The 22,417-nt window shown below is 48.9% G+C and overlaps 2 pseudogenes; both read left to right on the forward strand.

Annotated features, from left to right (window-relative positions):
- The first annotated feature begins 2,925 nt into the window (after positions 1-2,925).
- On the forward strand, positions 2,926-21,978 carry LOC127691949 (uncharacterized; annotated as a pseudogene).
- On the forward strand, positions 18,635-18,789 carry LOC127693184 (uncharacterized; annotated as a pseudogene).
- Positions 21,979-22,417: the final 439 nt, after the last annotated feature.

Genomic DNA, 22,417 nt, shown 5'->3' on the forward strand with positions numbered 1-22,417 from the left:
TGGGCCTGATTGCTCACAGGTGTGTTCAACAGGTGTGCTCATCACAGGTGTGCTCATCACAGGTGTGCTCATCACAGGTGTGCTCATCACAGGTGTGATCACAGGTGTGCTCCCTATGGCATTCATTACATTGCCCTGTGTGGACTGACTCAATATGAATTGAGCCACACTAGTATGCCGTCTTAGGTTTCTTGGTTGTTTTGTTTTCCTATTGCTCTGATAAAGATGTTAACAAAAGCAATTTAAGAGAGAAGGGGTTTATTTTGGCTTATAGTTCCCAAAGGGTACATTCATCTTAGGGAAGACATGTTGGCTTCCCTTAGCAAGGAAGGAGCAGGCCACATCAGTTGCAGGCTGGAGGCTAGCTGGTCACATTAGGTGTGCACTCAGGAGGCAGAGAAGGAACACAAAGTAGTACCCAGCTATAGACACTCAAAGCCTGACCCCAGTGACCTGATTTCTCCAGAGAGACTCCACCCCTAAAGGTTCCACAGTCTTCCCAAACTGCACTGCCAACTGTGGGCCAAGTATGCAAACACACCTGGGAAAGGGGATGTGTCATATTAAAAACACAATACATGCTTGCCCTGAGGTCCTCAAGATAACCAGAGGGTCCTAGAAACAACACTCACAGGGTATCTCTCTTCTTCTCTGGGTATTTGAAAATGTAAGACACTACTGAAGTCTGCAAGGCCAGCCCAGACAGACACCAGGAACCCTCTGAAGGTCTTGACAGAGCCTGGGCCTCCTCTTTCTTCTCCCTTTCAGGAGTCTGTCTGTTGACTTGTCTCCCACCCCAGCGACTGGGCCATGGCAGTCAGCAACCCCTCAACAGCCCCTTTTCCAGAGTCTCTGCTGGGAACCCACAGCCTTTATCCTAACACAGGTGCTCATCACAGGTGTGATCACATGTCCTGAGCCAAGTGTGCTCAAATCTCTCTCTGCAGTCATCTCTCCTGTATGGTTGCTCTCACAGGCTTTGACCCTCACCACCTCTCAGGGAAGCCTCTCACCTCTTCAGAGCACAGGAAGACCACACCCTGCCTGCCCTGTGGCTGCCATACCCACACATCCCCCACCCCCAGGCCCCCAAACCACTCACTGTTCCATTTTTAACCCATTTTTTCTCACCTTACCAATCCGGACCATTTAAAACATTGGTATTCAAAATACTATATTATACAAGTAATTTCCAAATATGTACATAACAGTGCTTAAAACAACACCTCAAGTGTTGGCCAAAAGGTACCGTTTCATTTAGACAGATGGATATGGTCAGGTGGCTCGCTATTACCTGTAACCCTAGCTCTGGGAATCTGACACTATTTTGGCCCCCATGGGCACCTAAAGTCACATGCACATACACATACAGTCACACACACACACACACACACACACACACACACACACACACACACACTAGTAAAAATAAACCTTCATATAAAATCCTAACCAATCCTGTAGTGGTCGACATTATTTCTCAATCCAAGTATCTCGAGAAGACTCCTCGTTCTAAAAGCCTAGTCCGGCTTTCCCAGCTGAATTCCCCGACATCCCTTCTATGATCTCCTTTTGTCCATTCCTTTGTCCTTTTTCTGTCACTCGGGCTGCAAGGAGCTGGACACTGCAGTAAACTTAGAGACCAGGTCCAATTACCACCCACTAAGAGAGTGGCAGCGCCCCTTGTGGCTCAACAAGAAATTACACCCAGCCCTGCCACCCATTCTAATACAGTGTTAGAACGAGTTAGCTGGTTTTCTATAGTTGTTGGGTTTGTTTTGGCTTTTGCTGTTGCTCTGAGACACATTCTCACATACCCCAGATTGGTCTCCATCTATGTATCCTAGGCTGATCTTTCTGCCTCCACCTTCCAAGTACAAAGATTCTAAATCTGCGCCACCATGACAGGTAAATCCCACAGCTTCCGGCATGCTACGCAGCACTACACCCATTGCACCTCCCCTACCTCTGTAAGCTGCATCCCTCTTAAAAATTGAATCAATACTGAAAAAGGCTCAAGTCTTTCTCCTGTTTAGGTTTATGTTTCTAGTGCGGTAGAGTTGAACATGCACCCGGGTTCCTGGGTCCCCTCTTCCCTGTTCCTCTGCTCCATCCTCTTACTGTCTCCTCTGAGAAACTTCACCACAGGGCTCTCTTTATATTGCTAACACCTTTTCCAGAAGCCCTACCTACACGTCTCTCTTGGGATTGAATCTCTATGCACCCTCTTCTCTCCTCCCACCATTCTTCAAACCTTCCCAGGATGGAAGTATTACATGACCTGCCAAACGACCTGGCCATGAAGTCTGTGATCAACCCTGGAATCAGTGACCAACTAGACATTCTGGCTATGAAGTCTCTGACCATCCCTGGAATCGGCGATCAGCTAGACAGCCTGGCCATAAAGTCTCTGATTGTTCCTGGAATCAGTGATCAACTAGGTAGCCTAGCCATATAGTCTCTGACCATCCCTGGATTCAGTGACCTACCCAGGCAGCCTAGACACCGAGCATCTGATCACCCCTAGAGCCAATGAGCCTTGGGGTTACATGATCAGACCTCAAAATACCTGGATCTGCAGCTCAATTTCAAGTAATTTTCTTTGGCTGTAGATGCAAGCAGACAGGGACCTGCAAAAAAAAGAGAGGCAGCATGCACAAGGGAGAGGACAAAGAGAAAGGCCGAGGGCTTGACCACAGTTTCTTCTGACCTAGAAACTCCTCCCCTAGGGGAATCCAGCACAGATGGCAGCTGAATACAAGAGAGAACAACCTCTCTTATGCCCAACCCAGACCTGGACCTTCCTCATCTTTTCTTATTACAGAGGTGCTGGAAGAGGCCCCAGAGACAAGTCCCTCCTTACACCTCCACTTCCCTCTCCACCCATCCCTCTGCCTGTCCCAACAGCTGCGGAGAAAGGGCCCCATGGCTTGCAGGTCCCCATTCTCACCTCTGCTGCTGTTCCTGTCGCTGTTCCCAGGTGAGGGCAGGAGAGAGGGGTTGTGGGAGCTGTTTTGGGAGGAGGTAGCACTGTGGCCAGAGGCCTGGTGTGGGGCCAACTCTCTGCATGAATCTGTTCTCCAGATTCATGGGCTCACTCAAGGATGTGCTGCAGCTTACATTCTCTGTGAAGTGCCTGCACCCATCCATGAGGTAGGGCCTACAGGAAGAAAGTTAGTGCCAGAAGACACCAGCTTTAATATACATCAGGTTAACCTGAAGCTCCAGCCTCTAGTTGCTGGCATCTCAATTCTCAATCTGGGATGACCCCAGTGCTGGCTTCTTCTTTACCATAACCATAAATGGTGTGAAAGAGGAGGACTCCAGGCACTATCAGTACACTGTATACCGTGGTTCCAGCAACTCTATCATGTTGACCTCCAAATTCCACCTGCTAACATCTCCAGGTGAACCCCTTTCCCTACCCTCCAGAGAAGGTTCTTTTCTTCCTTTGGCAGTCTTCTAGTCATAGCCACCTGGGAAGGCTGCTGGGACCAGGACTTTGGGGACTCAAGTACTACTCAGCCACCTCCGCTGTCCATGACTTACAAGCATGCAGCCAGTGGCTTTTCAGAGATGCTCAGACCGACCAGCTGGACATGCTGAGCAGGCTGAGCCCATAATGACTGGCCACATAGAACTCAGGTTTCTCCCATGCATTCTACATATAGCATATCTTCAGTAAATATACATTCACAGGCTTCCAAGAAACTCTCACCTAGAACATCCTGAGGAAGTGTGAGCTTATTGGTATTGGGGCTGGGGCTGTCCACTGCTCCTGGACCAGATGATGGTCATTTAGAGAGAGCCCCCAAAGTCCTCTGTGCCTAGACAGCAGTCAGTAAGTGAAATCTCCCAAAGTCAGAAGGGTCTTATAATTGGGGGGAAAAAACAAGGAGAAAATTGAAGTGGAAATTTCTGATTTCTTTGGAGACTCAGTTGTGTCATGTAATGTTTTGGGTTTGTTTGTTTGTTTGTTTGTTTGTTTGTTTTTGTTGGAAATTATCTTATGAGAGGATGTTTTGCTAAAAACAGACATGTAATGTTTTTCTGGAATCTACCTGGGAAAAGGGCATATAATGTTTTGCTAGAGCAGGCACTTGAGAGAACACATGATGTTTGGAAAGGGTATAAATATAACCTAACAGACAGTGGACAATGCTATGTGGTATTGGTCCACCTTGCCACTCTTTGTTAATCATTTGTTGTGACTTCATAGAGAAAAATACACAAAATAACTTCTGGTGGTGTTCTGGAAGCTTTTTGCCACTTCTGCAGACTCCTGACAGTTGGTGAGCCATGTGGTTTCTTCTGGATTGAACTGTCCTTGCTGATTCACATGTGGTGTCTGCTGAGTAGACTGACCTGCAGCTGCTGATTCATGCTTAGTGTTTGCTTGGGGACTGGACTGAGAACAACAAAGATTGGAACTAGCCCAAAGAACTATTTCTAAACAGATTCACTTGCCTCATATCCTAATAATCTTTCTTTTTCATTACCTCTGGTGGGTGGTGGCCTAGAGGGGAGGTTAAACCCTTATTCATAAAGTAGGCTGTGAAAAATACATGCCTACATGCATGCACTGTTGTTCTTTTCACACATAGTTGTACACACATAAACAGTTAGACACACAGACACACACAGTTCATACACACACATAGTTGCACACACAGTTACACAAGGCGTTATATACATATGCACAGTTACACACACACACACACACACACACACACACACACACATAAATGGGGAGAGATAGCTGAGACCAGATGTGCTAATACATGCCTGTAATCCCAGCATTCAGGAAATAGAGGCACCATATAGATATGTTGGTAGAAATAGAAACTTTTAAACAATTTCACAAGCTTACATACAGAAAGTATTTACAGTAAAATACAGAAGTGTTTGGTATAACTTCAAAATACACTTTTGCTTGTCTTTTACATTTTTAATTTTAATTTTTTTATTTTTTAGCTAAATATAGTGTTGCAGATCTGTAATTTCACTGCTCAGGAGAGGAAGTCAGAAAAATTTTGAATTCTACACCCGAATAGGCTACACAGTGAATGTAAGCTAGCCGGAACTATACGAGGTCTTGTTTCATAAAACAGTGTCTGGAAGTGTGTCCCACAGATGGGGACTGTCTGCCTCACACACACAAGGCCCTTGGTTCCTCACCACCACCAATAACATGTGTGTGTGTGTGTGTGTGTGTGTGTGTGTGTGCGTGCCCATGGGTGCTTTTTAATTGTCCACTCGCCCCTTCTCTAGAGTGTCTTTCTCATTCTTAATAAATTGTCTTTACTCTTATCCCCATATAAAAAAAAGGAGGCTGAAGAGATGGGTTGGCAGTTATGAGCCCTTGCTGCTCCTACAGAGGACACAGCAGTCACACCACCACCTCTGCTTGTAGCTTATGACCATCTGTCACTTCAGTTCCATTTTCTGGCTCTGTGGGTACTGCATGCATGGGATACACATATGCACATAGTTCTCCCACACACAATAGAAATAAATACATATTTAAAAATTATAAGGCTATAGCTAATTTACTTTATAGATTTTTTCTATATTTAATTTACTTTTATAAAAATAGATTCTTGTTTATCATATTTTGATCAAATGGATTTCAAAATATCCTATCAAATTATGAATGATTGGTGGAGTCACATCTGCCCAGACACAGCATCCAGACCAGCATGTACTCGGTTGGGAGTCAGCAATCATCAAGACCACGTCATAACAATTCTCTGAAACCGTTCACATTTGATTCAGCATGGAAAGCATGCCTCATTCCTTCCTTGCATCAAAACATGAATGAAGCCTAGCCTGGCATTCAGCAGGCAAACACAGGCAGATCTCCATGAGTTCAAGGACAGCCTGCTCTACATAGTGAGTTCCAGGACAGCCAGGGCTACACAGAGAAACCCCATTTTTAAAAAAAAAAATGGCAAAGCTACAAGTAGAGGTGGTGGTGCTTCTTCTTGGAGGCAATGCAGAACCGTCTCCCCATTTACAGAAACATCAGCTGCCGAGCAGAACAGAACTTTTGCACTTGGTGCCCAGTGTGCAAGAGCAGGCATTGATGGCTGGCTCACTTCTCCATGAATGCGCAAGACAGTGGCTTTGATAGTCATGGTTTTTTTAAATTATGTGCAGGGATGTGTGCTGGTGTTCACGTGTACATGGGTGCACATGTGTGCACATGTATGTCTGTGTTCATGGAAGTCAGATAGCATTATCAGGGGTCATTTCTCAAAAGCCATCCACGCTGTTCTCTGAGATGAGGTCTCCCACTGGAACCTGGGGTTCCCTGATTAAGCTAAGCTGCCTGGCCCGTGAATGCCAGGGCTCCTCCAGTCTCTGCCTCCTCAGTGCAGGAATTACAAATGTAGGCTGCCACACCTATTTTTATATGGCTGCTGGGAATCTAATTCAGGTCCTCATGTGTGTGTGTGTGTGTGTGTGTGTGTCTGTCTGTCTGTCTGTTTGTCTGTCTGTCATCCATCTCCAGGTGCACAGGCACACATGTATGCATGTGTATGGAATCCAAAAGATAACCTTGGGTGTGGGTAGGATTCCCTCAGGTGAGAGCCACCTGTTTTTTCATCTTTCAGTGGCCTGGAACTTGGAAAGTTAGGCTACAATAGCTAGCCAATGAGTCCCAGGGGTCTATCTGCCTCTGCCTCTCCAGCACTAGGATTACAAGCACCTGTCTAGAACCGTTTGCTTTTGGGGTTTTTTGTTTGTTTGTTTGTTTTTGTTTTTTAACACGGTGTGGTGGTTTGGGTGAAAGTGGTCTCTATAAGCACATAGGGAATGGCACTATTTAAAAGGATTAGGAAGGATTAGGATTTGTGGCCTTGTTGGAGTGGGTGTGGCCTCATTGATAGCAATGGGACACTAAGACACATGGCTTCTGGGAACCAAACGCAGGTCTTCGTGCTTAGAAGGCAAGTGCTTCACCAACTGCCAACTAGCCTGTCTCCAGACCCAACCCAGCCCTCACCAACCCCACCCTCCACCTAGGGCTTTGAACACAAGTAGGAATGGGCCCTACAGGGCCTCCATAGAATAATGGGCAGGCTGCTCAGAATCCCAGCATCAGAAAGGCCTGTAACCTGTGTAGACTTCAGAGTCCCCAGGGCTATGCAGAACCAGGAGGAGCAGATGTGAGGGCTGACTGCCTTAGTCACATTTTTATTGCTGTGGAGATACCATGACCAAGGCAGTATATGGAAGAAACAGTTTATTGAGGCTCACGGTTTCAGAGGGTGAGTCCATGACCATCATGGCCAGGATGACAGCATCAAGGCAGATAACTGTGGTGCTGGAGCAGTATAGCTGAGAGCTTCCATCTGATGAGTCAGAGAGAGAGCTAAATGGGAATGAGTGGACTACCTCAGGCCCAACCCCAGTGACACACCTCCTCCCACAAGGCCACACCTCCTAATCCTTCCCAAACAGTTCCACCAACTGAGGACCAGACATTCGAATATATGAGCTTAGGGGGGCCATTCTCATTCAAACCACCACAACACCTTTAGATTTCCACCAGGGACTGACTTCCTCAGACAGTCCAGGGGTGTGTGAGTGGGACAGAAGTCAGAGATGAACATCTAACAGCCTAAAGTGTAAAGGAATTCTGGGTAGGAAACAAGAAGTCTGAACTGTAGAGTCAGTGTTCCTAACCCACAAATGTTCCATGTGACCTCATGGCACAGCAACTTCACAAGCCCAGTCCTGAGTTCCAACCCTGTTTTCCAATCCTGAGCCAGTGGGTTCTACACCCAGTCTGGCTCTCATCCTGCTCTCCTACCAGTGGGAGCACGTGACTATCCCACACCCACTAACCCAGGTCCTTTCTCTTCACTGACAGCCTCTTCTCAGGCAACCTGGGTTCACCACGACCTTGTCTTCTCACACACCCAGAGCTTTGTGTCCCAGATGGAAGCACCAGTACAGTCCCCGTGGCTCTGGCTACTGTCACCTCCTCTATATAGTAAGTTCTGAACAGGACCTGACCCACCCAAGCCTGTCATGGGGGCTGGCAGAGAAGACCACCACCCTTCCCTGTCATGTCCCTTTGTTGCCCCAGGTTGCGGAACTCTACCCTGGACTCTGACCCTGCAGCCCTGAGCACCCTGGTCCCTGTGTTCTGTGGACTCCTGGTCACTGAGATCCTGGTGCTGTTAGCCTTGTCCCCCAGGTGCATGGCAGGGGTTAGGCTGGGAGCAAACAGTGCAGAGAGCAACTTCTGTCACAGAGGCTCAGAGCAGGAATCTTCCAGAGAACAGAGGCGAGAAAAAATACTCATAGCCACAGGCTGGAGAGATGGCTCCGCAGTTAACAACACTGGCTACTCTTCCAGAAGTTCCCAGCAACCACATGGTGGCTCCCAAAGGGGGGGGGGGGACTCGATGCCCTCTTCTAGCATGTAGATGTATATGCAGACAGAGCATATTTAAAAATACATAAATAAATTTTTTCAAAAAAGTTTTAGTTGGTGGCACAGGTCTTTAATTTCAGCAGTTGGGAAACAAATGTGGACAGATCTCTGAGTCTGAAGCCAACCTACTCTAGTGAGTTCCAAGACAGTCAGGGCTGCAAAGAAAAACACTGCCTCAGAAAAAAACAAGCAATGAATAAATAAAAGAAAAATAGATAGATAGATAGATAGATAGATAGATAGATAAGATATATAGATAGATAGATACCATGTCTGCCTCAGTCTTTGAGAACAGACCTGTAGGCAGATGGTTCCTCCACACTTCTGTCCCCTGTGACCACCCCCACCACAACCAGAAAGCACCCCAAATGCATACTGCCCACTTCTTCAGGAACATGTAAGTCCAGGAACTACCTACATCCTAAGTTCTGAGTGAGGGGGTAGTAGCCACAGGAGGAAATAAGTTATGAGCTTGGGGAGAGGGGACATATAGAAAAATGTACATGAGGTTGGATAAAAGGTACAAGCCAGCTCAGGAAAGCGGTGAAGAGGGTCATGGCAGGCCAGAAGCAACCTTGCTGAGGGCACACCTGTGAGGAGAAAGGCACATCTGTGGGGAGAAAGGGCACACCTGTGGGAAGAAAGGGCACACCTGTGGGAGAAAGGACACACCTGTCAGGAGAAAGGGCACACCTGTGGGGAGAAAGGGCACACCTGTGAGGAGAAAGGACACACCTGTGAGGAGAAAGGGCACACCTGTGAGGAGAAAGGGCATACCTGTGAGGAGAAAGGGCACACCTATGGGGAGAAAGGGCACACCTATGGGGAGAAAGGGCACACCTGTGGGGAGAAAGGACACACCTGTGAGGAGAAAGGGCACACCTGTGTGGAGAAAGGGCACACCTGTGGGTAGAAGGGGCACACCTGTGGGAGAAAAGGACACACCTATAGGGAGAAAAGACACACCTGTAGGGAAAAAGGGCACACCTGTGGGGAGAAAGGGCACACCTGTGGGAGAAAAGGACACACCTATAGGGAGAAAAGACACACCTGTAGGGGAAAAGGGCACACCTGTGGGGAGAAAGGGCACACCTGTGGGGAGAAAGGACACACCTGTGTGGAGAAAGGGCACACCTGTGTAGAGAAAGGGCACACCTGTGTGGAGAAAGGACACACCTGTGAGGAGAAAGGGCACACCTGTGTGGAGAAAGGGTACACCTGTGTGGAGAAAGGGCACACCTGTGTGGAGAAAGGGTACACCTGTGGGGAGAAAGGACACACCTGTGGGGAGAAAGGACACACCTGTGTGGAGAAAGGACACACCTGTGAGGAGAAAGGGCACACCTGTGGGGAGAAAGGACACACCTGTGTGGAGAAAGGGCACACCTGTATGGAGAAAGGACACACCTGTGTGGAGAAAGGACACACCTGTGAGGAGAAAGGGCACACCTGTGTGGAGAAATGGTACACCTGTGTGGAGAAAGGGCACACCTGTGAGGAGAAAGGGCACATAATTCCCACTGTTTGCTTTGTCGGCCTTACACAGCAGCTCAGGCTGAATCAACAGGCCTCAGCCACTCCTATGTGCTCCATGGTGTACCCCTTCCCTCCCCCACGTGTTGTCCTTGCCACCACCGATATGGCTACAGGCTCTGGACAGAAGGGTCCTTTCTTTGTTGTCTTGGCATAGCTGCCCAACTCCCAGGGGTCCTGCCCAGCTCTGCACTCCTATGAGGCTGTTCTATCTTTTCTCTCCAATACATGTGGTCGCTCCATTAAACCTTTAAGCCTCTGACTTGTCATCTTTTCTCTCTTCCTGGTTGTCATTCATTTTTCATTCCCCTCAGGGGCTTGTTCTTTGTTTGGGGTACATGAGTGCAGTGCCTGCAGAGGCCAGAGGAGGGCATCAGGTCCTCTAGAGCTAGAATTGTGAACCACCGCGTGGGTGCTAGAAACCAAACTCCAGTCCTCTGCAAGAGCATCAACTGCTCTTAAGTGCTAAAACTATATCTCTGGCCCCTCTGCATTCATGAGATGGGGTCTCATGTACCCAGGTTGGCTTTAAACTTGCTGTGTGAATGGGGCCTATCTTGAATTTCTGATCATCCTGCCTCAGCTGGGACTATATACATAATCCGTGCAAAGCATTGATCAATGCCTTCTGAATCAAGGCTTCAAGCCCCACTCTGGCCTTTCTGCACCAGGGTTTGCAATGTCTGCTGGCCGCCTTTCGTTTCTTGGAATGCTACCCTTTACAGAATAGAATGCCTGTTTGGTTTAGACACAGCATATATTCTTTTTTTTTTTTTTAAAGACACAGCATATATTCTTAGGCAATGTTAAAACGTTAACTTTTTTCTTTTTCTGAGACAGGGTTTCTCTGTGTAGCCCTGGCTGCCTGGAACTCACTCTGTAACTCAGAAGTCTGCCTGCCTCTGCCTCCCTAGTGCTGGGATTAGAAGCATGTGGTTTGGTTTGGTTTGGTTTGGTTAGTTTGGTTTGGTTTGGTTTGGTTTGGTTTGGTTGGTTTGGTTTGGTTGGTTTGGTTTGGTTTGGTTTGGTTGGTTTGGTTTGGTTTGGTTGGTTTGGTTTGGTTTGGTTTGGTTTGGTTTGGTTTGGTTTGGTTTGGTTTTTGAGGCAGGACTGGACCTGAACTCCATACAAAGACAGTTTTGACCTTGAGCATCCTACTGCAGTTACAGCCTCAGCTCCACACCCAGGTTAATATGTTAGCCCTTGAGCTGGTTTTTAAACTTTGTGCATATTTCATCTACCTCTGCTTTTCTTCTGAGCTTTCTGGAAACTTCAGATTCTCAGATTCTCAACAGTTCACAAAGGGAAGGAGAAAGCTGTGTGTGTGTGTGTGTGTGTGTGTGTGTGTGTGTGTGTGTGTGTGTGTGTTGGGATCTAGATTGTTCAGACAGAAGATGGCTCCATTATTTCTCTGTGACAGCTCAGTTTACACACACATACACAAAGGCACACTCTCACACAAACACACACACTCACACACACACACATGCGTTCAAACTCACACAAATAAATACACACAAGGCTCTTTGAGAAATAAGCCAGATTCAGGCTTCTAGGGAGACTAGGAAAGGGGTCTCTTGCTTAGGGTCTGTGCTCACAACTGCCTCGATTGCTGTCCCTCCGGAGTGCACGGAGCGCTGAGGGAGCTGCCTCTGAGGGGATTCTTCTGAGAGACTCACCTCAAACTTTCTGAGTGGAAGTAGTGAGAGAAGAAATGGAATGTATGCTGCTGACCTTCCCTTAGCATCAGGAAGGTGGAATCTGGGAATCCTGCTTATTTATGAAGCAGCCTGAGGTCTCTCCTCTGACACCAGCCTCCACGGCTGTGCTGACTTTCGAGGTACCTGGGGTCTCTGCTTGCTCCTTACAGCCTGCTCAGCCTGCTTTCTTATAGAACCAAGGACCACCAGCCCAGGGTGGTACCACCCACATCTATCCCTCCTTAAGAAAAGACCCTTTACACTTGTATACAGTCCTATCTTATAGAAGCATGTTCTCAACTGAGGCTCCCTCCTCTCTGGTAACTATAGCCTGTTCCATGTTGACATAAAATTATCCAACACACTCTACTTCCCCTAGTCATTAACTTTGCCCATTCAAACACACAGTCCCCAGTACAAGCCACAGCCCTCCCAACTTCTCCAGACTCAGCCTTCCCGACCTCACAGAGACTGGCATCTCCTGGGAGCACATTGGTTCTTCTTATCATGTTTTGTTGCTGCTCTTTTGTGTACATGTGTGTGTATGCATGGTGTATGCTTGTGTGTGTGTGTGAAAGTACACTTGGAAGTGTGCATGTATGTGCATGTGTGCATGCATGCAAACCAGAAGACAACCTTGGCTATCATTCCCCAGGTACCATCCAGCTTGGTTTTGGAGATGGGATCTCTTGCTGGCCCGGAGCTTGTTCATTAGGCTGGGTTGATTGTCCAGAAAGCCCCAGCGGTCTGCCCGTCTCCACTGCCCAGTGCTGGGATGGTAAACAGGTTCTGGGGATGAAATCCAGGTGCCATGCTTGCAAGACCAGCACTTTACCAACTGAGCCATCTCCCTCACCTCAGGTCTCCGGGGTGGCAGGCCACCTCATTGCCCCTCCCTATCTGTCCTTTGCCCCTAAGGTGACTTCTGTAATCAGACTCCGCCATAAGTGGCAACAATGTCATTGCCACCCCCATGCATTCTAGGTGCTCCTTGTTCATTCTTGTAGTCCTTGAACCTAGCTGTGTCCTCTTGCTGCTCCTTCCCATAATCCTCAAGGACCCTGGATCTGTGTAGACTTGTGTACCGTCCTCCCCAGCCGCTGGCCTCTCCGTTCCTTATCTCTTTCTGTGGTCATCTTCCTGCCCCACCACCCCATTCAGAAGGTCAGAATGAGTGACAGCCCACTCCAAGCCCAGCCCAGCCCAGCCGCCACCAGCCTTTCTGATCAGATCCCCTTAACTATGTGCAAGTGTCTCTTGAACCCCGTGGGGACTCAGACCTCTCTGATCGTGCCGCCTCACGCATCTGTCCTTTCTCTTGAACTCTATGATCCAACCTCAGAGATGCTCTACATTATGTAGCCTCAGTTCCTGGGCCCCTCTTGCCTTTTGCTGAAGTTTCTGGTAACAACTAGAAACATAAGAGACTGCTTACCTGACTTCCATAACAACCTGGATTTGGTCCCCAAGAAGGAAGAAAAGGTAGCAGGAGAAAAGACATTTAATGTCACAAGATTATGCACATGACAAGAAAGAAAAAAAAATAACCCTAACACGGTGAGATTATATTCCTACGTGCTGAGCAGGGGTAACACTTCGTGGGGATTCTGGGAAAGGCGGCTGGGCTTCGAGCAGATGAGAGCTTGCGGAAAGGAACATCTTGGCAGGATCTATGCCTCTCATGGCCTCTTCTGAGACACAGATGATCTCTTTAGTCATGACACTCTGGGGAGAGGATCGATGCTGGAGCTGCCCCTGGAGGCTGGTACAGATGAGGCTCAGAGACAGCCCTCTCCACACCTCTACTCCCCGGGCGCCCTCTACTTGAGAAGCCCCAGCTTCCAGCCTGCCTGCATATTTGGGAGCGGTATCTCCTCACCCTCTCTGTCACATCAACAACCCAAATGACCACATCCAGGTCCAGGAACACAGTGGCTCAGTGACTGGGACAGGCCTCTGTTGCCTGCATGTGGCCCTGTGCGTGCATGCAGCATAAGTGTGAGCCCAGGCTGAGCAACAAGACTTGAGACATGTATATGTATGTGTATATTACATATAAGTTGGTCACATTTATTTGCTGTGTAGCAAGGGGCGCTTTCTTTAGAGATGTCTAATGAATTATTTAAGGACAAAATGTCAGGATATCTGCTGCGATTTATTTTAAAATACTTCTGCGTTTAAAAAAAGAATGCAAGAAGTTAAAAATACAGAAGTGAGAGGAGCACCTGGTCCCTGGGCTCAGGAGACAAAGCCCAAGCATCCTGCTCCTCTATGCTAATTAGACAGATGACCTGCCTCAGTGGATATAACTGAAAAGCACCCCACTGAGTCCGCTGTAGACTAGAAGAACACACTGCCTCCGCAGCCACTTCACAGCACTTCTCCCCTCCTCTCCCCTCCCCTCCCCTCCCCTCCCCTCCCCTCCTCTCCCCTCCCCTCCCCTCCCCTCTCCTCTCCTCTCCTCTCCTCTCCTCTCCTCTCCTCTCCTCTCCTCTCCTCTCCTCTCCTCTCCTCTCCTCTCCTCTCCTCTCCTCTCCTCTCTCTCTCCCCCCACACACTAGGAGACCTAGCTGGCTCAGAACTCTTTAGGTAGACCAGGCTGACTCCTCAAAGTCACAGATGGCTGTCTGCCTCTGCTTTCCCCAGTGCTAGGATTAAAAGGATGTGCAACCGCTGGGCATGAACGGTCCAGCTCCATGTCTGCCTTGTGGGTAGCTCTGAGGAACAGCACAACTGAGGAGCCCCTGGGCTCCTACAAGCTAACGTTTCCCTTCCAACGCCTAGTGATGCAGCCATGCCTCATGCTGCCCTGAGCCCACCATTGCTCTGCGACCTCTGACGTGATAAACATCTCCCACAAAATTTCCTAGGGGGTTTTCAATCTCTTCTTTTGGCAAATTATGCATGAATAATAATAAGGGAAAGATATGTCTGATTCTCTCACCTTCTTTTTTTTTTTTTTTTTTTCAGCATGTGACTCTGACACATTGGCAAGGGAGGCGGAGGGCTAGTGGTCCAGCCAGGCTTCCTGGCTAAGGCTGCCCCACTGAACCAACTCCATCACTTCCCTCCCGGGCCTCTCTCCCCAGCCCCATCTTTCTCTTTACTCCTGGGTTTCTTCCTGCCACCCATGCCCAGCCCTGGCCTGAACACGATCCTGGATGTACCTAGACTTCAACCTCCTGCCTGCCTTCTTCTTCCTCTTCCTCCCCTCCCCTCCTTTCCAGTCCGATGCCTGTCAGGTATTAGGATTTGTGACAGTGTATATATGTCTTTCCTATCCTGTCAGCCTGTCTCTCTAGGGCAGATGACAAACCCAGGGCCCAGGAAAGGGCAGGAGAAGTTGTGTGGACCACAGTTCCCTTCCACACACTTGCTTGGGACTGAGAGAGGAAGCTAGACAAAGAGGTGACAGAAAACCTACACATTTCTTGAGGCTGCTGAGGAGAGTCGTAACTGAGACATCTCAGGGCCCGTGAGTGCTCCGCGCGGTTGGGGGTACAGGCCTCCTAACCTCCACTCACCCTTACCTGTTTCCTCAGAGAACAATTCCCAGGCCTCCCACTTTCTCCAACAAGGTCTTGAGCCTGTCAATTCCTCCCCCTCAGATACACTCAGGAGGCCTGAGGAGCCAGGCCCAACTCCCAGGCATGACATCACTTCCTTAGCCCCTCACTCAAGGAGAAAGGCTGTCTGGTGGGAGGACCTCTCTCCTATTGCTTCTCGTGGCCTGTGTGGCACTGGAAAACAGATGCGGGCTGAAGAGAAAGACAGGCAGGACAGAGGAACACAGAGCAGGAGAGAGAGGGCCTACATAGCAAAGACCCGGCAGGTTCTTCTGCGCTGGGCAGCAGCCCTGCAGACCTCTCACCTGAGACCTGAGGAGACACGGCTGAGCCTGAGAGTAAGTCACTTGCTGTGGTCAGGGTTCCAGGCTCAGGGGAAGATGGATGTCCCCTGGGGACAGCAGACGTGGATCTGGTTCTACCATCCTGTTGATCTCCAAGGGACGAGGGAGGGTCTCTTGATTAAACCTAGTCCCCATCAATTCTGCTGTGTAACTACCAGCGTGCCCTAGAGAGCCCCGTCTCCAACTCCCCAGAACGGGGTTATAAGCATACTCCATGATGTCTAGCTTTTTGTGTGGATGCGGGGGACTGAACTGGTGCCTTCACGTTTACACAACAAGCCCTTTGTCTGTGTCATCTTCTCTGTCCCCTGAAAAACAATTCATTCATATGTTCAAAGATACCATAAAAGGTTTTTTTTTTTTTTTTAAATAATATTACCTACGATGCTATCCGAAATGCAAAGGGAGCTGTGGAGTCAGCAGGCAAGAGGCAGCGACTGGGGGAAAGAAGCAGACAGGAGCTGCCGTCCAGAAAGTGTACACGGAAAGTTAACAGATAAAAGGCAAGATCAGCTCTATCAGTAAATGGGAAATGCGTGTTAAAAAAACGCCAATGAGGTGGGGGGGGGGGGGGGCTGGAGAGATGGCTCAGCGGTTAAGAGCACTGATTGCTCTTCTGAAGGTCCTGAGTTCAAATCCCAGCACCCACACGGTGGCTCACAACCATCCGTAATGAGATCTGACGCCCTCTTCTGGTGTGTCTGAAGACAGCTATAGTGTACTTACATAGAATAAATAAATAAACCTTTAAAACAACAACAGACGGGCGGGGGTGGCGCATGCCTGTAATCCCAGCACTCTGGGAGGCAGAGGCAGGCGGATTTCTGAGTTCAAGGCCAGCCTGGTCTACAGAGTGAGCTCCAGGACAGCCAGGGCTACACAGAGAAACCCTGTCTCGAAAAAAAACCAAATCCAAAAAATCAAAACAACAACAACAATGAGTGGTTCATTCTGCACCCATCAAATTAATAACAATTTAAAAGATTGGTTATTCCCAGTGGGGACGGGGTGGGGGGGTGAGAAAATTCATGGTCCCAAAAGCTGTTGGTGGGAATAAATTCACGCATCCTTAAGAAATCAGTTTAGCCAGAGTTATCAAACTATTGTACATACATCCACTCCCTGCAGACAACTACACTTCTTGTTGACAATGGAGAAGGAACAATGGCGTGCACTCAAAGACACAGACATAAAACGCTGTTTGTTGTGGCCTTGTTTATAGGAGTCACGCTGAGAAACCAGTCAAAGGGCCACAAATGGAGGAGTCCCACTGTCCATGAGAGGCTGCCGTGCGGGTCTGTGTGCACTCACAGACACGCGGTAAGTCACCAAGGCATGCTTGATTTTCAAAAAACCAAAACTGTTAAGTAAGACATAATGTAAAGCCAGGCATGATGGCTCTGGCCTTTAATCCCAGCATTCAGGAGGCAGAGAGAGGCAGGTAGGTCCCTGTGAGTTCTAGGCCAGCCTGGTCTATATAGAGAGTTCCAGGACAGCCAAGATTACACAGTGATACCCTGACTCAAAAGGGAAAAGATACACGCTATGTCTGCAGACTGTGTGAGTGTTTGTGAGCAGGCAACAGTTGTATTGGTTGTCTCTTTCATTGCAGTAACAAAATATCTCACAAAAGTAACTTTTGTGGAGGAAAAAAAGGAAAAAGTATTTGTTTTGACTCACATTTGAAGAGTCTGATTCATCATTGTGGGGAAGGCATGACCCCAAGGGTGTGAGGCAGGTGTCACCATCACCATGGAAAGACAGGCCCAGAGCAACAGGACCAAGTTACCATGAACTGAAATCTCTGATCTTAAATCCAAAATAATCCTCTCCTCCTTTTTAAGTTACATAGCTGAGAAATTTTGTCTTACTTAGCAGTTTTGTTTTTCTGAAAATCAAGCATGCCTTGGTGACTTATGGAGTGTCCGTGAGTGCACACAGACCCACATGGCACCCTCCGATGGAGAATGGGCCTCCTCCTCCATTTGTGAGAAAACTTGTCAGAGTGATCCAAAGCTAACAGGTTTACAAAAAGAAGAGGCAAGCAAGCCATTGCAGCGTACATCTATCATCCCAGGACGTGCTGAGGCAGGAGGACGACAAATTTGAAGCCAGCCTGAGTTGCATGGTGAGCCATCTCCAAATACCAAAACAGACAAAGAGAAAGGCAGAAATGCTTTTGATGGAGTTTAAACCCTGGGACACTTGGATGTCAGAAGAAGCAGCGGCCACGCCCCCGGGCAGCACAGAAGCCTGTGGATGCCGTCCTGACCAAGGCTCCTGTCCCAGGCTATGTCCGCTTGCCTTTCAAGAGGAGTAGCTTCTGTGTGTTGAGTCTTTATTGCTTCCTTACTAGTTTAATCTCATGTGTGTTCTGATTTCAGACCCAAGCTTAAACTAACCCACTAAAGGGCCACGCTGGGTCTCACCTGTGACTTGTGCCTCACCACACCAACCCAGAAACTATGGGGGTCTCACCAATGTCTGGAGAGAGGGGAGTAAGTGTGGCTGTAAAGAGTATCCGTAGGGGTAACTGAGGTGGTGTGTGCCTTTAATGTCAGCACTGGGGAGACTGAGGAAGGCAGATCTCTGTGAGTTCAAGGCCAGCCTTGTCTACATATCAGTTCCCAGAATAGCTAGAGCTATGTAGTGAACCTCTGTCTCAAATACAAATCAAAACAAAAGGAAGATCATATCTGTGACAGTAAAATATCCCAGGCAAAGACCTGGCTATTCTGTGCACTGTCATTGGACTTGCTCTGAACTTATAATTATTTAAAGTTTAAAAGGGCTGGCAAGATGGCTCAGTGAGAAATGGTGCTTGCCACCAAAATGACACCCTGAGTTCAATCTCCAGCACCCACCTGGTGGAGAAAGATAACTGAATCCCACAAATTGTCCTCTGACCTCCACATGCACGTTGTGATGTGTGTGTGCATCAATACACAAATGTTACAGGTTTTTATTTAAAAAGCATAGAGTTTATCGGTAGAAGTGGAGGCATCGGGGTTGTTTTGTTTGGAATATTATTAAGATGGCTGCAGTTTTGCACTGTGGCAGTATTGTAGCCAATGAGATTTATCCGAGGCACGATTATTTCTAATTGAAAACCTAATAGAAAGATGGCTGTTATGGGCCATTAGTTATGGGGTTTTATGTGGACACTAATTCTTATTTTCTGGAAGATATGTGAACAACCTTGAGAAACTTCTGTGTTCTCCACTATTAAAACGTGACTCTGGTGCTCCGTATCAGATGGCAGAGCCTTTTGACTCCTCTGATAGCCCGTGGTCGGGTGGGCCAGTAAATACTTGTTGGGGTAGGACATGGGACACTCCCCAGTAAGCCAGGCATTCCGGAGGCAGAAACAGGTGGATCCTCCAGAAATCCAGGCCCCATGTCTACATATGGATTTCCAGGTCAGCCAGGGCTACACAGTGAAACCTATCTTTTAAAAAAATGCTTGTTGGAGGTAATGATCCCAGGGTCAGGTAGACATAGTCCTGGGATGATCCGTACCCAGATCTTCACAGAATCTTTGCATTTCTTTCCTAGGACATCTGTTTGGGCAGCTGGGAAGGAGCCTGGCGGTGCCAATGTCATTCCGCTGCAATGCCCACTGGGAGGCAGCAGAGGACGGAGAATGGCTCCCGCTCTATTCTGGTGATGACTCCAAGCTGGAATCTCTAGATCCTGCAAATAAAGAAAACCTTAGGGAGATTGTTTCTTCTGCTCGCCGCCTCAGGTTGCAGAAGCGCCCCCGCCCATCCTTTCACCAAGCATCTCGCTTGCCAGAACTTCAGGGATGAGGTTACCCCGGAAGCCTGAATCTTCTTGAGTTACTCTGATCCCAAACACCTGGCACCTGGCAGGGAACCATAAGCTTGCTTCTGCGCCCCCTGCCGCCCTGGCACAGCTCTGCAGCTGGTACGAACTCCTGGTGCAGCGTTCCTCGTGGCCGCTAGGGGGCGGTGTGGGACCACCTGCCAGCAGCATATGGTCCTCTAAAAGCACTGGAGCTGGAGCTTGCACAGTCATCTCCTTACACTGTGTGTGTGTGTGTGTGTGTGTGTGTGTGTGTGTGTGTGTGTGTGTGTGTGTGTGTGTGTGTGTCTATGCTCGCAACACAGCCTGTCTACACAACCTGAAACAGCACCAGGGCAGGGCAGGCAGGAGTTACAGGGTATAAACATCAGACCCCTTCAGTACAGGAGTCCTGGGATCCTGACCAGCCAGATTCTGAGGCTGGTCTATTTCGAGTCCAGTTCCAGATTATCTTTCAAAATGTATTGTGTGACAAGCGAGACATCTCCTGGCCTAGGTGTTCAGTATTCTACACACTCTACCAGGACAGTCTGAAACTCATAAGCCTGAAACCCTAAGATAACTTAGTTAAATCCCCTTCGTCTTTGTCGATCATTTTTAAAGAATATAAATCAGATTACATCATTCCTTCAGAGTCAACCCAAGACCTCCCAGCAGGGCCTGCAAAACCCCACACCATGATCTGGCCTGGCCTGACCTTCAATTGACCTCTGACCCTACTCCTCAGGCTCCAAGTCAGACACTCCCACGTGTGACACTGCATTTGAGGTTCTCAGCCATCTACAGTGCTGTCCCTCCAGGAGTCTGCTCACCCCTTATTTCATAGCAGGAGGGCTCATCCTCCCCCCTCCCCCCTGCATTCTCCTGAGCAAGTTTTATCTCTTTCACAGCAAGAACTTACCCTACTGATACCACATGCAGATTATGGCTCGTGTGTTGGCCTTCTACCTCGGAGAAAGTGTAAGCACCCCAAGGCCCGGGACTTTATCTTTTCACTGTGAGCCATTTGAAAGACAGTCACCAAATGTCTATTGAATGAATGCATGACCTAGCAAATGTGGACACTTAAGAAGGAGTCTGCTGGTGTCTGTCCCTTGGCCACTTAATTCACTATGTATTGTGGTGCTCTTGGCTGTACCCACCGTGTGGGATTTCAGTATTGTGATTTATTATCAGGAGTGGGGAGGTCGGCAGAGACGGCCAGACCCAGGAACAGATGGAAGGGAAAGGTGCCACCCAGTCCCATACAGTCTTCTCCCCTTCTCTGGTGGCCAGTGGATATCATGACAGCCGGGTCACCACAGAGGTGCTGCCCCAAAGCGGTGACCCGTCCACCCGTTCATTTTTCTGGGCTTATGTCTCCCAGATGTAGGAGGGTGGCTTCCAGAGACGAAGAGTACTTTGGAAATTTCCCGTCTGCCCCAGCACCAAAGCAGCCTGGGGTTCCAGAGATCACCCACCGGCCTGGGTGCCTGGAGGAATAATAAGGCGTTCTGTGAAAGCCCACAGAGAGCAGAGGTGGAGGGGACCTGGGGACACAGTAGCCAAGTTACTGGGGAGACGAGAAGGTTGACTTGCACAGAGTTACAGGGTCCTGAGACAGAGAGATGGCAGAGGGCAGCGGCCTCGCAAAAGATTCATTGAGATCCCCTCAGGGAGCTGCCCCACCCCCACGCCTAGCCCAGCTTCGAGCCTCCGGAGTAACCAGTGAGCGATCCCGAGCTACCAGAGCTGAGAGCGCACTAGGGCGCTCACATATCCGGGGGAGGAGGTTGGGTGCTGGAGTTTCGCGATTTACACAGGGTGTTTAGACAGGAAGATTCAAGTTGTGAAGAGGCGGTCCACACACCAGCACTTGGGGAGAGGGGGCAGAGGGCAGAGGCGGGCGGATCTCTGGGAGTTGGAGGCTAGCCTGATTTACATAGTAAGTTCCCGGACACCCAGGGCTACACAGTAGGACCCTGGACGGAGGAGGCGGGATGAGAGAGAGAGAGAGAGAGAGAGAGAGAGAGAGAGAGAGAGAGAGAGAGAGAGAGAGAGAGAGAGAGAGAGAGACAGAGAGACAGAGAGACAGAGACAGAGAGACAGAGTGTTAAGGATTCGGGCGCGACCCTTAACCCTGCTTAATGTTGAGTCTACACCGAACCCTCCCTCTTTACTCGCTCTGCGCCTCTCCCTCCCTCCTTGCTTTTCCTCCCTCCCTTCCTCTCTCCCTCCCTGTCTGTCAGCGTCTCTCTGACTCTGTCTCTCTGTCTCTGTCTCTGTCTCTCTCTCTCTCTCTCTCTCTCTCTCTCTTTCTCTCTCTCTCTCTCGTCTCCAGGGACTGTCTCTCACATTCACTCTCCTTTCCTCTTTGATTTATGCTGCAGAGTGGAACGACCTTCCCTGACCTCATTTTCAAGTCGGTGCGAGCGAGCACACCCGGAGCCCGCTCCGCACATTCCGGAGAAGGAGGAAGCAAGCGCGGGCCACACTCACACACCCACACTCCCAACCGTGGCGCACACCGGAGACTCGGACTGCTGGACCCTGCTCAGGCTTCGAGTTCACGCCAGCTCTAACGTCGTTATGGTCCCTGCTAGGGCTGTGGCCGCTCAAAGAATAGAACCTCATTAGCATCTTGCTTTGAATATCATTTGCATTTTATTCATCTCCTGTCAAAACGCTCAGAACACTTACTTCCTCAGCCCTCAGTTTTTTCCTTCAGCTACAGAGTCCTAAGCTCCCACATCAAGCAGGTTTCCTGAGGGCCCCACCCGTGCCGTCCGTTCCTCCACACCTGCCATCCTCGTGTGGCCACAGTCCCCATCAAAAGGGCTGCTCTCTAGAACTCTCGGCAAGTTCCAGGCTCTGTCCTAAGAATGCTATTCTAAACCCAGAGTAAAGTACTACATGAGAGCCCTTTGAACGAGGAGGAAACTGAGTTACAAAGGCGCTTTGCCCGCCAGGTGTTAGAACTGAACAATTAGGACCGATGAACTTAAATCCAAGAAAACAAGA

Source organism: Apodemus sylvaticus, chromosome 9, assembly GCF_947179515.1.
Source record: "Apodemus sylvaticus chromosome 9, mApoSyl1.1, whole genome shotgun sequence".
Taxonomy (NCBI): domain Eukaryota; kingdom Metazoa; phylum Chordata; class Mammalia; order Rodentia; family Muridae; genus Apodemus; species Apodemus sylvaticus.